Source organism: Coptis chinensis, chromosome 8 (assembly GCF_015680905.1).
Source record: "Coptis chinensis isolate HL-2020 chromosome 8, ASM1568090v1, whole genome shotgun sequence".
Classification (NCBI taxonomy): Eukaryota; Viridiplantae; Streptophyta; class Magnoliopsida; order Ranunculales; family Ranunculaceae; genus Coptis; species Coptis chinensis.
In genome coordinates this window covers 24,154,493-24,166,923 of record NC_141463.1, presented here as the reverse complement: position 1 = coordinate 24,166,923, position 12,431 = coordinate 24,154,493, and the positions used below count along the sequence as shown (strand labels likewise).

Below are 12,431 nucleotides of genomic sequence, written 5' to 3'. Positions count from 1 at the left end.
GCCTTTATGTTTGCACATGATTTTATGGGGAACCTGGTGTACAGATAGATTTAGGTATTTTTGTTCCTACATTGCACATAACTTTTGGGCTGACATTTTAATATATTTTTTTTGGGTGCGTATTGGTTGCGATTCATGTGATTTTTATTATTTTTGTGGTTTGTGGGCTGAATGCCGAATATTTTTTCTTCCACTCTGCCATAATTTGATGTAGCACTACGTGAGAAAGAAATATGCTAAGAGAAGTTACCTAAATGGCTAGACAGGGGAAAGATAAGAACGACAAGAAGTAAAAGAGACATAAATGTATGTTTAATTAGGAACAAAATTAGTAGAAAAAACACAAGAAATCAGTGGCCTTTTACTGAGGTTTGGTTGGAACTAGAAACTTAAGGAAAGAAAGAGTAAGGTAGAGAGAAATGAGAGATGGGCTAATTAGTTTATGTTGAATACTAGCACTTGTGCTTTCTCTCTTCTTGATTTGCGATCATTGTGGGTTAGCACTATGGTGTCTTTGAGTCCTTCCTTTGCTTTGATTAGTATCAATTTGATGAAATTGATCTTCAATTATTTATACAGACTTTGTGCAATCTGGACTATGATTCATCATTTTATTACATGTCTTTCTAAAATGTTACATAGGGACAATTTTTCAAGCAATGACTCCGATGAAATATGCATCAATTTAGTTGCCTAACTAACTACTCTAACCCATTCTCTCTTTTTTTTTATATAAAAGTGTGTACTTTACCAATTGTATTTTTTCCATTTTTTTTGTCGTATTATGCTATTTATTTTAGTACAAGTGCTACATTGTGTAGAAACTATTGATAAGCTTAAGAGGTCATCCATTGTTGGTCAACTTATACTCTAGCAGAACCATGCATTTGTGGACTGGATCTTAACACGTTGGGATTGAGTACAGATCAACATGTGTAGAAGATGGACCACCGAGGTCACACTAGAAACTTCCATGGGTCCATTCACTATCGAGTTGTACTACAAACATGCTCCAAGAACTTGTAGAAACTTCATTGAGCTATCTCAAAGAGGTTATTACGACAATGTCAAATTCCACCGCATTATTGAGGATTTTTTGTTGTGCAAGGTGGAGATCCCACTGGGTACAGTCGTGGTGGTGGCGAATCAATATATGGTTCGAAATTTGAAGATGAGATAAAACCCAAGTTGAAACATACTGGTGCTGGTATTCTCTCCATGGCAAATAATTTATATCCACCCAGGTTTGATATTAAATAGAGTTTTTGTTGTATTGTTTTGCCATATCAATTTTGAATATGTAGTTTGCGATTTTGTTCCTATCGTTTGTCGAGGTATCTCTCTTACATCACATGAAATTTTATTAGATCGTGCGTGTTTGAATTTATCTATTAAGAATATCTTTATCATCATTGTTCAGATAGTGATAGTGACGACTTATTTTACATCACGTACTATCCATAAGCAATTATTTGATCTAGCTAAAAAAATTAGTACATGCTAATTTTCTGAGTAGTTATGAATGTTGATGGTGTAGGTGAGTGAGTAGAAGACAATATGAATTGGGAATGAGTTTATAGTGTTATCTTGAAAAGTAGCATTATCAAGGATAATAAACTCAAAACACACGTTACAAGCCCTTGCATAGTTACTAAACCACTAATTTTCTGTTTCTTTTATTTTTTCTTTCTGAAAGGACTAAGCTCGGTAGATTTTTAATGTTTCGTTGGCATGAATATTGGACTATATACTTTTGTTTCTTACTGTACTTTATTTGAGTTGAAGCACGTCTTATCCCACTTCATCAGTTCTCATGGATCTCAGATTTCTTTGGGGTGAAGTGTCATACTTGCTCATTTTAAGTTACGGTTTCTTAATTATGTTTTTCTTTTTCTTTTTATTTTTGTAGTATTTTTCTAAACTTTGGTTTTTTGTAAACAAGGTATACTACTCATGAAAAAATTACATACTATATAGCCTTTATTTTACCAAAAGATTTGGAAAAAAAAAAAAAAAGCAAAAGTGAAAGATGACATTAATTTTAGATGTTCCTCCTTAATTTATTGCTTTGACTTCATATATTAAGGAAAGAGCCGTGAAAGAACACAAAACACAAGAAGTTGGTTGAGTGAGCCTTAAAACGAGACAAGAAGCATTGTAAGAAAACATAGGCTTCTAGGTTTTATTTTATTCCATAGAAATGGTATGGGCATCCTATTTCTAATTTTAATTGTTCCAATCACACGTACACTCAAAGTCTTGCAACCGGCAGTTGTTTGATCCTTACATAGACTTTGTTATGTTTCATATTTATTTTTCTTTTCCAGTATGCTTAAGACTATACTTTCCATGGTTTGTCATGTTGTTTCTATATGGGTCAGATTTTCTTAATTATTTTTCTAAATGTTTGCAAAATAGTATGGTTTGAACTAAAAGAACTATGCCCTTTGGGTTGCCATAGTATATAGTGGTCGTGTTTGCATACTGAATTGTGTATTCATGAGAGGCAAGTTGGTAGTTGAAAAGGTTGGCAAACATAAAGCGATACTACCTAAGCAGAGGAAGGGCAACACAAAGCATGGGGTGGTAACCTTAAAACAATAATAGCTTAAAAGCGGGGTGAGTAGGAAGATAATATGAGAGGATTATTGTTGTACAAGGGATACTCGATCTCATCTCCTAATAATTGTAGTGACCATTGTTTCATGTTTAAACCGGTTGGTCTCCGTAGGCAAATTGTTATCAAAAACACAATTTGGGGAGCCTAGAGCTCCAGGCATTCCCTTTCACCTGATAATATTGGATAGAAATACTCATGTTCCTTATCTCAATATGTTATTTTCTAATATACATATAGCTTAGTGGGGTTGAGGCATTTGGGTGTCATTTATATTAGTTTGTTTTATGTGGTTCATATATGGTTGAAGAATGAATTTGTTTATTCATAATATGACCAATTTTGTACTTCATGTGTTTGTGGTTTAGCATTTTTTTATGTGTGGATGTTCATTCTAAACTTTTGTTGAATCTTATACTTTCAGGTCCACATCTTTAAGAATAATAGTTTATGTATGCGCTTAAGATTACAATCGCGAAGTGTTCATGCATTGAGTGCTGACATATCGTGTTTGGTCGAGGTTAGCACCAACCTATTATTGATGAATAGGGTTATGATCCTAAATTAATTGAAAATGTTTTGACTTTGTTTTTATATAGCATGTATCCAAGAAAATGGTAGGAAGCACTTTTGTTTTCTTTGTTAGCACGTTTTCAATTTTAATTGCATTGAGGGTCATCATATAAGCATAATGGTTTGCCCTGATTTAGTTAGAATTTGTTCGTGGAAGAAGTAGTGGCTAGCATGGTAGGTGTTAATGATTCTTGCTAGGGTTTTTTAAGTAGTAGAATATTATATGGACCAGAGGTATATAAGAAGCTAGCAATGACAACATGTCTATAAAACCAATTTTTGGTTCGGGAATGATTTGTGTGTATTCATTGTAGTCACTCTTCACCATTTGAAGTCAGACTTTTTATTTTCCTTTTTTTTTAAAGGTATGTTTGTGACTTCCACAATAGTGGTTTCCAAGATAAGGGTCATTTTCTTTTCTTTATAGATTTTGAAATGAAATGAATGTGTTTTTTTTTTTATCATATATGCTAACTAATTTGTTGAAAGGATTTCATTTTTGTGTTGTTGTCGTTACTCATCCTCCATTGTTGGATTAAATGGTTTCATGAGCGGTGTCATGTAGAACCAAAATTTTCAGAAGGTAGCGTAAATAGGTTTTCACAATCCCCATACCTAATTTGGGACTAAAGGTACACATTTGCATCTCTTTTTCACAATACAATAAGAATCCCTAGGACTCTTCTCAAGAAAGCTGGGAAAAAAATCTATGAATTATAGAATTCTTATGTTATTTGAAATCGATACAATTTTCGAATCAACTGGGAACAAAAAACAGTTATTGTAGTGCAGACTTTTTGAGATTTGACTAAGTTGATGGCTAGGAACAAAGACAACACTATTGTTGATGGCTATATCTGTTTTTATAAGTACTTTCAAATAGTGGAAATTTCACTAAGCTGAGTCGACTTGATCGAGCTTAAAGTCTAGCGATGTTAAATTGCTCTTTTTTTCCCGATAATCCTAGATGAGAAATTTAGCCTCCTAAAGTCTAACATTATTCTTTTCCACAGGACTGCAACACCTAGGTAATGCATATATTGGAATGGGTATTCACCCAGTTGCATCGAACACACGTCTCAGTCAAGAATGCCCAAGAGAAATTAGTATAAGGTGTTTGCATTGGCTTGACAACAAGGTACCACCAACCTTATAGTCCATCGAATACAAGTGGATTGTGGAAATTGAGTGAGTTTAACTTAATGCACATTTGGTTAATATTGTATTGTTGTGTATTTTATTTCATCAAAGTTTTTTACTTTTATCTGTACAAAAAGTAGACACATCTTTAATGAAGTTTATTGAAGGTGATATTTGGTGGGAGTCATAGTTGTACAAGCTGCATTGCTTGCAAATTGTAAGCATTAAGTAGCTCCTTAACCATATATTGTGTCTTTGTATGCAATATATTTAATTAAAGAGGTCTATTTTGCAAAATACATATACCATTGTCAAGTTTCTAGACATATTCCATGATTTAAAAAACTATACCAATAAGCATGGCCACTAGAGATGTAGATCAATTGGATATAATAACATCATTAACAATTAGCTATATTTTTTTTTATTTAAAAAAATCCTGCTAAAAAATATCTAAATAAAAATATGTACTGTGTTGACCATAAGAGCTCATATTAATATAATTAAAAATTATTCAATTAAGTCAAAAACTGCAACTACACATGTTAAAGTTGACATGTCTTATAGGAATATATGTTTTTTTTTGTGAACATTAAACAAATTATATTGAGTAATTATATATATTAACTTTGTTTTTTTAAGAAACCTAAAGACAGCCGTGCCGAAGGCATGGGTTATACCTAGTTAACTAACATAAGAAAAGTAAATATGTATATTAAAGCTTAAACCGCAGCTTCCACGCTTCCATAAGAAAAGGAAATTAACAAGAATAACAAAACAAGAAAGCCAACGCTTAAAAAAAGAAACATACCTACCGAGAAGTTCAGCACGAACTTTAATATGTAAAGTCCTAGGCTATTCTCCTTCTGCTCCTTACAATAAACGATATAACCCTCACTTTTATTAGGTCCTGCTATTAGAACTTTAGATTCTATTGGTGCAATAGATTTCACTTTATAAATTGAACCCAAATGTTTTGGCATCTTTGAGAATGATATTTGTTTTCTCACTCTATAACCTATGAAAAATTAGTTTGATCTGAACCTGTACGACTCTTTCTCTGTGTATGTGGGCGTCGAATTGTAGCATTTTTTTATCTGCACAAGTAACATTACAACAGTACAAAAGATGTTTGCTTAATGGAGTTGGGAGATAGTTAATGTGCTATTCAAACTTATAGCATTTTAATCTGGACAAGTAACTGTACAAAAAATGTTTTAAAGGGAAGATAGAAGAGGCTTTCAAATTTTCAAAAAAAATGGGGAGCAAAGAATACCCAGCCAGCTGATATTGTCTCTTATAATTGTTTCCTTAAGGTTCTTTGTGACTCCAAAAAAGCAGACAAAGCGCTTACGCATTTTCTGAGAAGAATTTGGAAGCAAAGACATACAATAATTTTGAAAAGCTTGCTCAATGTTACACTATCTACTATAAATGCCCCAAAACATAGGTGCTCCTTATTGTCTGCAGCACTTGATGCTCCTAATGATTCTCATCCTCTATTGGCGCGCTCATTGCATCTAAAATATATTCTAGGATATAGGTTTAATATGAATGGGAAAGCTCAGCCACTTGATCTATCACAAACTTCCCAATAAAAAAAAAAACTCCTTTAGCAATTACTTCTTTCTTAGCTGGGATTATTGCAACTACTGCTTTCTTAGCTGGGATTATTGCAGTTGTAGTAACAATATAAAATGGTAATAGGACTAATTCTATCCACAAAAATCAGAACACGAGGATTGACTGAGAAATTTTCAAACAAAAAGAAAAAAGGGGTATCCTACTCATTCAAAAACACTTTAAAACATAAACGGACCAACAGAGTAAGCAAAATACATTGATTAACCATCAATGTAATATACAATTACTAGACTATGAAGTAAAAGACTAACATAAAGATAAAACTAACAAAAGATACAAGTCTGCTAGAAGATAATACAAGTTGGTATTTAACCCCAACTGAAGACAACCCAACGTCACAGTCATTAAAGCTACCAAAGCCACCATATCAAAAGCAAAAACTATGTACACAGAGCATCCAAAATCTGTTGACCTAAAAAATAAAATAAAAAATAAAAATATCAGAAGATATTAATTAAACTGTAAACAAAGCAAAAAATTTATGCAATAAAAAAAATACCTAACAACTTTTAATGACGATTTCTTCTTCAAATTTTTTTAGTCTTCACATTCCGGCCACTCGAACTTCCTTCATCATAAAGTTCTTCAATGCTCTTTGTTTTAAAATGAAGAAGTTCTTCCTTCCTAATAACTTCAACCAAAAAATTCACACGTACACTCCACAAAACTGATTCTATCAAAGTTCTTATCATAATAATTTTGTACATTAATTCTCCACTTGAACGTTTTTGGAAAACAACATTATAGCAGGACAGGGAACACAATCACTTTAAGAAAAAAAAACCCTAAATTAGTAACATTATAATTAAAAAAAATCAAAATAAAAAATTAGATTTAAAAAAAACATACTCATTCAATAGGCTTCTCATACTGAGAACCAACTTTTGAGTTTCACTATTTATATATCGATTATTGTCACCACAGTGTCTATAACACCCTCTTCTGCTTGACCTTTTTAATCAGATATTGAAAAAAATCAAACACATAAATTCTTTCTCCGTTATCAATAGCGTACTTATTTGCCAGCCATATATCATTTGGAGAATTAAAAAACATCATAAATTTACAAGCACAATCCCTGCAAAAAAAAAAAAAAAAAAAAAAAAAGAGACAAATACATTAGTAATAAATAAAAATTCACTTCAGTATAAACTTTAATTAAAAAAAAAAAAAAAAAAAAAAAAAAAAAAAAAAAAAAAAAAAAAAAAAAAACTTACTCTTCCATTGAGAAAAATATTCCAAAAGAACCTATAAAACAATAAAAAACAAATACGTATAAGACATGGGAAAAAAATTTACTAAAATATCAATATGTCCCACAACAACCACAACCACCCAGATTCCCTTTACACATTACACACTTAACAATAGCAAATTAGGAAACTAGAGTGAATTCAAGCCTCTTCCATTGAAGCTATGGCTATCTCTAATAATCAAAATAGTCCCATCTAATGGTCAAATTCATCTTCATTCATAATGTAAAAAAAATATTGCGGTCTTTCGAAAAACACAGAAAATTGAAGAACTACCTCTTTGTAGATTGTCATAGTACCCACACTTTGAACCTCAATAAATTGCAATTTGAAGTTCATAAAACATTTTTGATGCTGGGATTGGAAGTTTAAGTGATCACATACTTTTGAAGCTTTGGCAGAAACAAAGAAAAAAATTGTAATGCTAAACCATATATCAAAACTTTGACTAACCAACACATCTTCATTCAGAATTTGGTTTTCGTCCATTACTACTATCATTATCTTCATCTTTTGAGAGAGGAAAAGAAGAAAGTTTTGATTTGCTGATTATTTCGGTCGGGCTTCTTCTACTGTTAAGAATGCTGAATTTCCTTGAACTAATTAAAATGCTTAAGGATTAGAAAACAACACAACCAAAACTCACAATTCTTTCCGACCAAAAATTAAGATAATAATTAGAGAATAGATAGTACCTGAAGAAGCTTACTGAGAAGACTTAGATGAGTCTCTCTTTTGCACAATCTACTTACTGAATCCAACAATTAGAATTTGAGAAAGTAATGATAATTGCAAAAATTCCATGTTCGCAATCACAATTGCTATAACAAAGTTAAAGCGCAATCATGTGATGCAAATTATCCAAGAAATAAAAACTTTTAATAATAAAGAGGATTGTAAAAAGAGAATAGAATGGGAAAAATAGAAGTTACCTTTAAGAGCGACTGACTTCACTTCTTGCTTAAGTTAACTGAAATAGATGCTCAAGAGATAAGTTACAAATATGACTAATTGACTACACGTGTGGAAATTAGACACCACGTGTTAAGTAGATTAATAAAGACATTATGCGTTAAGTGGTGGAAAAATAGACTTTGGGCCTCAAAAATCCCAAATGGACTAGGCCGGCCTAAACCCTAATAAACTTTATTTCTGGACAGTTGTTGGGGGCCTTTTGTTGCGCTAAAACGTGGGGGCCCTTGGTGGCTGCCTAGATAGCCTGCCCTAGACTTGCCCTGCCGGAACTGCAAAACGATTTAGCTTTAATTTAGTCCTAATTATAATAGCAAATTGTGTTGGTATACAATTCTTCGTTTATTAAAATTGACACTTGACTGAGTTGACTGTGAGTTGACCATTTTCTAACATTCGCTTTTTAATGAGAAATGGCTACAATACACTGCACATGTCATGCACGCAGCATACTTGAGGACCAACCGAAAATATTGTGATTAACAGTAGGACTAAATATAAAAACTCTAAGGAGAAAATCGACACTTTTAAAATAAAATCACTTTTAAGATAAACTCATTTGATAGGTTAACCAATTTGCTATCTTATAAAAATCAGAGCGTGAATACACGTGTGGAAATTAGAGATGCAACTGGTTAAAGTGACAAAACGTGTTAAGTATACATGAGCTAACAATTAAAATACAAAAAATTAAAATACACCACAAATTTTGGACATCTTAATACACTATAAGGCCCATTAAAAAAAATAAAAAAAAAAAAAATGCTTTCTCTCACGCACATATTCAAATTGGAAAAGTCATCGAATTCAAAATTTAACTATTGAAATGATTTTATAATGGAACCTATTTACTTCACATTTTTTACAAAAAAAAGTATTTACTAATTTTTTCTTCCTTTACATAAATTAAGTAAAACGGCACCCATTCAATGTTTAGTAAAGTGTATATTAAGTTACATAACTAATCTACACTGCCCCTATTGATAAAAAAAAAAAAAAAAAAAAAAATAGCTTTTTAGTCTAACAAATTATTGGTGATGAGAACTTTGATCAATTAATTTACTGTCTGAGTTTCAATATAGTTTGGAAGTAAGATTTTTTATACATATACATAATAATAAAATTAATAATAAATTGGAAAAAAAAACTATATAAAAAAGGCCCCATTCGTTGACCCGTTCGTTGAACGGGTCCAAAAGTCTAGTCGATCTAATTCTAAATCTAGGGCAGCTATTAAAGCCATTGTCTAATGGTCCCAAAATACGCAACGTGTCCATTTAATAACAACCTTGGGACATCACTTTAAAAGTGATGTTTGGTTTGGAAAACAAATCACTTTTAACATGATTTAATATTTCTAATTTTCACATCACTTATTAAGTGATTTTAAAGAATGAATAAACCACATCACAAAGTTTACATCACTTCTAAAGGTGATGTTGTAGACATTTTCTAAGTCACTTTCAAGAAAAGGGATATTAAAATAAGATTACCACAAACTACTAACATCACTGATATTAGCTTTTTTTTTACTACGTTAGAGATTTGACTCTCTAATTTGATGCAAAAGCGAACTCAAAGTTCCTTACTCACGATTTTCGCGTTCGTAAAGTTGAAGTAAGGATCGAACCAACCTAAAGGTTAGGACAACTACAACTTGGTTGTTACTCTTAGGGAACTAGTGAGTAAGTTTATATTAATACTAGGTTTCTTTCCTACACAAACATTAAAGAAAAACATTAGGATTCGAAATATGCAACTAAGACAAAATACAATTTACTAAAGAAAAGGTGGAGAGCTAATCCTACTCATGTGAAAATAACATTTAGTTGTTGATTTGAAAAGGTTCATTTGATTCTTCCTAGACTCATAAACAAGCCCTAATGGAAGAAAACTTGATCCCTAACATGTATGGCTCATTTCTAAACTCATACATGTTAGCAATTAGAATCAAGCAATGACTTATCTCTAAGCTCATTCCTTGATTCCTAACTAGACACTACACAAACTATCATTTTGGGATAGGATGTAGGTCTAGTTGTTCTTACTAACAACCTACCAAACCAACAACAATTATTTTCCCTCACATGAGTTGGATTAACTCCCCAAAAGGGAAGTTAGCTCAGGATCCTTGGGATAAAGGATTACAAACACTACCAAAAAAATGGGTTTACCCGACAAACGCCATATAGAATAACCGACGGCTTCTGTGTGTAGGAAGTTCCCTGCGCATTTTGTCTGTCGGGTATAATCTGGCCATCTGTCGGGTATAATCTTGCCATCTCCCTGGGTACCCGACGGTTCTACGAGAGTTATTAACTGTTGGCATATGCCCGCCCAAGCTAATTTCACTTCCTACCTAAAATATTTGGTAAAACTAAAATAACAAAAAAAAACCCCTAAAATTGTTATCCCTCTCTCACTCACGCTTGTTGTAGCCGCTTCACTGTCTCTCTCTTTCCCACTCCAAAAAGGTACACCCACTCTATCCAATCTCAAAACGTCAATAATTCTCCCTCCCTTCCAATTGGCCATCTGACATATGAAATTAGATTCATTATTTTTCAGAAATCTAGGGTTTTCACCCCTTTTATTTTTGTTTCGGGTAATTTCCGTTCATTTCAATCCAAATTTCTTAGAAAATTTTGATCTTGAAATTGATTTTTGAAAATTTTCGTTTTGAGCTTTGAATTTGTGAAAATGGTTTACATTTGTGAAGATGAGACTTCGATTACCACGAAAAGAAATTGAAGATAAGAACCTGAACACGGTTATTATTTTCGTTTTTTATTGCCTAATGTTTATACTATTTCTACTACAAATGATGTTAGTGTTAATTCTGAAAATGATTGTTCCAAACCGATTGTTTTAGTTACTAATGGTGATGGTATTGGTGCTATTGGACTTACTGTTCTTGTCGAGGCATTGGTTGGAGTGGGGCTTTCTAATGTTCATGTCTACACTCCTCAATGATTGGGTTTTCTTATGTTTTGTTTGATTTTATTTGTTTTTAGTATTTTGGGTTTTGAGTTGCTATTGATTTGATGCAGTGATCTATCGGTTTGGTCACTTTCGATGTAAGCCTTTTGAGACGCTTTTATGGTTAGTTCTATTGAGATTTGCTTATGAGGTTTCTAGTATGTTCTCATTTCCTTGTATGTATTGGTGATTAGATTGAATGTTCATTCTTGATTTAGGATATAGGTTAACACCTAATTATAGTTACTTTGGTAATTCTAGATAGTCAAGTGTAATAGAGGCTTATTGTATTTAGGATTTTGCTCTAGCATCACAATTATATTGTAATTGATTGTTTATGCGTAGGAAGTTGATTTGGTTTTAGGAAGATATGAAGGGAAGGAGTGCACTTACGATAATTGTTGGTTGAAGAGGCAAGCAATATTCTCGTCTTTCTTGTTATATCCAAATGACAATGATGGAATTTGCATTGCTTGTAGTTTTCCTTGCCATGGTGTAGTCACAAGGTATACCCTAATACCCCCCTTTTCCATTTTTTTTTTTGACAAAACAGAAGAGATTGCATACAATTCCATTGACCTCGATACTAAACAGCAACAAAACTAACAGAGGAGGACCAAAGCTTTACAATGGCAATGGGACCCTAATACCCCCCTTTTCCATTTTATCAAAGTACATAGTGTACATGTTACAATGGGTTTTAATGTTGTTTAGTAGGATATTGAGTTTGTAAATGAGAACTTTGTAATTACTACTAGCTTTTAAATTTTGCATATGTTTTTTCTAATAATGGGACTTGGCTTTTAACCGATACTCATCTTATCGCCTTGCATTGGGTCATTGTAGCTAACCTGACTCACTTTCACTTTCACTTTTCAATTTCTAATTTATTTAAGCTTCAAATACTTACTTGAATGTGTGCGAAAGAAGGGGGACAGAACTATGTGCTGGAGTTGAGAAGGCTGGAATTTAGACGTTGAAGCATATCTTCTGATGATCAAAGATATATTGTTTGTCGCGATATCATAGTAATGTCATCAATCTCTGACTTTTTTAGCAATCTATTTCCTTGTAGCAACCTTGAAGATTTGCCGTGCAAAATTTAGCATTGACGCGTTTACTTTTTTACCATGTTATCGCCATTTGGTAGCTTTCTTTTAGTGTTGGATAATCTTGTTTTTAATTTGCAATTTATTTTATATGCTGAAACAGTGATTGCCCACTCTACCCCCTACCATCCAACAAACACTTAA

General features: G+C 32.5%; 2 long non-coding RNA genes across 2 annotated transcripts; one reads left to right on the top strand and one right to left on the bottom strand.

The window, feature by feature from the left end:
- The first annotated feature begins 1,132 nt into the window (after nt 1–1,132).
- Nucleotides 1,133–4,513, top strand: LOC147480690 (uncharacterized). The gene is made up of 3 exons (XR_015205323.1): nt 1,133–1,244; nt 3,042–3,137; nt 4,204–4,513. It is a non-coding gene; the product is annotated as an uncharacterized LOC147480690 (long non-coding RNA).
- Nucleotides 4,514–6,154: 1,641 nt separating this feature from the next.
- On the bottom strand, nt 6,155–8,160 carry LOC147480689 (uncharacterized). Its single transcript, XR_015205489.1, has 5 exons — nt 7,923–8,160; nt 7,192–7,222; nt 6,824–7,052; nt 6,474–6,741; nt 6,155–6,386 (listed from the first exon to the last, which is right to left on the bottom strand). It is a non-coding gene; the product is annotated as an uncharacterized LOC147480689 (long non-coding RNA).
- Nucleotides 8,161–12,431: the final 4,271 nt, after the last annotated feature.